This window comes from Sardina pilchardus, chromosome 18 (genome assembly GCF_963854185.1).
Source record: "Sardina pilchardus chromosome 18, fSarPil1.1, whole genome shotgun sequence".
Taxonomy (NCBI): domain Eukaryota; kingdom Metazoa; phylum Chordata; class Actinopteri; order Clupeiformes; family Clupeidae; genus Sardina; species Sardina pilchardus.
This window is the reverse complement of record NC_085011.1, coordinates 15762025-15764524: the sequence shown is the minus strand read 5'-3', so window position 1 is coordinate 15764524 and position 2500 is coordinate 15762025. Positions and strand designations below refer to the sequence as shown.

The following is a 2500-nucleotide window of genomic DNA, read 5'->3' as shown; positions in this document are numbered from 1 at the left end:
CACACACACACACACACACACACACACACACACACACACACACACACACACAGATGAACAACCGCACACACACACACACACGCACAGAGGAATGGATATGAATCCAATCAAACATGTTTAGTAAACATAGTTTAATACTGCAGTACCATGAGTGGAATTTAAACCTAAAATGTAATCAATAACTCGCAAACCACAGCACTCAGCAATACACTCTGCAAGACAAACACCATTGTTTACTTCAATCACACACCAACACACAGCCCACTCAACACACACACACACATACACATCAACAGCAAAATCACATTACAACATTTATCAATCATCTTTTATAAGCCAAAAAATGTTTAGCACAATATAGACACAGTTAAATCAAAGTGTATATCACTCTCCGAGAGACTTTTACACCTTACGGACTGTTGCTGTTCTGACAGAAGCTGTTGCCATGGTTAGATGTTGATGTAAGATGTTATGATGCAATGGGCGAATAAGGGAAGGTTGTTAAGGTAACCCCTGTCGTCTGACAGCAGTGGAGTGGAGCCAATTAGAGACTGAGATTCTCTTCCTGCAGACCAATTAGCAGGGAGCAGAGGCTGATTTGACTGATAAGGGAGGAGCCGGCCGGCTGGGGGCACTAGGACCCCGGGGGGCAGTAGGACCTTGAGGTGCCTTCCATTCACTGTCTATCAGAGGCTGCAGATTACCACCAGAGTTAGCGTAGAATGCTGTGTGTGAAGAGAACTTGTGAAGAGTGAGATGTGTGTGTGTGTGTGTGTGTGTGTGTGTGTGTGTGTGTGTGTGTGTGTGTGTGTGTGTGTGTGAGAGAGAGAGAGAGAGAGAGAGAGATTAAAGTGTGGAAGCCGGGTGAGTGTGTGTGTGAGAGAGAGTGAGACTGGGGAGTTGGCCACTCAACACTGCCTCTACAGGCTCAGAGAAGAAGTGTAGCTGGCAGCCAACGGGATGGTAGCCACCACACACTCACACAGGAACGATGAGTTCATCTTCTAGTGGAGGCTGTGTGTGTGTGTGTGTGTGTGTGTGTGTGTGTGTGTGTGAGAGAGAGATAGAGAGAGAGAGACTGATGCACAAAGAGGTAGACTTGGCTGTTTGTGAATATTACCATGTATTATGGGTTGTGTCTGTGTGTATAATGGGTTGTGTGTGTGTGTGTGTGTGTGTGTGTGTGTGTGTGTGTGTGTGTGTGTGTGTGTGTGTGTGTGTGTGTGTGTGTGTGTGTGTGTGTGTGTGTGAGTGAGTGTGTGGTTGTGTCTGTGTGTATAATGGGTTGTGTGTGTGTGTGTGTGTGTGTGTGTGTGTGTGTGTGTGTGTGTGTGTGTGTGTGTGTGTGTGTGTGTGTGTGTGTGTGTGTGTGTGTGTCTGTGTGTGAGTGAGTGTCTGTGTGTGAGTGAGTGTCTGTGTGTGTGTGTGTGTGTGTGTGTGTTATATGTTGGTGTAGATGGCAGTTTTTTGAGGAATCAGATATCATCAGTAATCATTAGACTCTGGGACTGTGCAGAATGGCTCCTTTTTGTAAAGAAATAAAATATACTTGAATTCATTTTGTAATAAATATAAAGGAAACTTTCAATATGTGCCTGTGTTTTTCTCTGTGTATGTGTCTGTGTGTGTGTGTGTGTGTGTGTGTGTGTGTGTGTGTGTGTGTGTGTGTGTGTGTGTGTGTGTGTGTGTGTGTGTGTTGTGTGTGTGTGTGTGTGTGTGTGTGTGTGTGTGTGTGTGTGTGTGTGTGTGTGTGTGTGTGTGTGTGTGTGTGAGTTTTGTCTCAATGGTAGTGCTGAAAGGCTGCTATTTTGAAGGTTTTGTAGAGTTTTCCATAAATAGATCAAAAGCACACGATACTTCAAATATTTGAAAATTTTTGGCATTCTGAGAGACGCTGCTTGCAAGTGAGTTAAACTAAACACCACAGTGGAGTGTTTTGAAATCTGCTCATCCTCTGTGTGTGTGTGTGTGTGTGTGTGTGTGTGTGTGTGTGTGTGTGTGTGTGTGTGTGTGTGTGTGTGTGTGTGTGTGTGTGTGTGTGTGTGTGTGTGTGTGTGTGTGTGTGTGTGTGTGTGCATGTGTGTGTGTATGTGTGTGTGGCACATGACCAGTTCACTTTAGCCTGATGGGTCGCCCTCCTCCACTGCATCAGAGATGGCCAGCAGACCAGAGGCAGGAGATGGTGGCCTGTTCAACTCTGTTCAACTCTATTCAACATGAGCAGGAGGTGATATTCTATGTAAGGGATAATGGACGACACGGCGTTCAGTTCTCAGAAGTAAATGCCGAGGGGGTAAAACTCTAGTACAGTAAGTGCATTTAATTAAAAATGAGCAGGAGTTGATATTAACTCAACTCTATTAAACTCTGTGCAAGATGAGTAGGAGTTGGTGTTCTATTCAACACAAACTTATTTGCTTGCTCTCCTGTTCTCTTCTCTTAACACCTTCTCTTCTTTCTTCCTTTCTTCTCCCATCCTGTCTTTTTCCATCCCTCTCTC

The 2500-nt window shown here is 44.8% G+C and overlaps 1 protein-coding gene across 1 annotated transcript in view; it reads left to right on the top strand.

Moving 5' to 3' along the window:
• The window catches only part of sfrp5 (secreted frizzled-related protein 5), a 10439-nt gene extending 8851 nt beyond the window's left edge, over window positions 1-1588 (top strand). Inside the window, exon 3 of the mRNA XM_062520014.1 lies at window positions 1-1588. This exon is cut by the window's left edge and continues 539 nt beyond it. The gene's annotated coding sequence lies outside the window, so the exon portion shown is untranslated.
• Window positions 1589-2500: the final 912 nt, after the last annotated feature.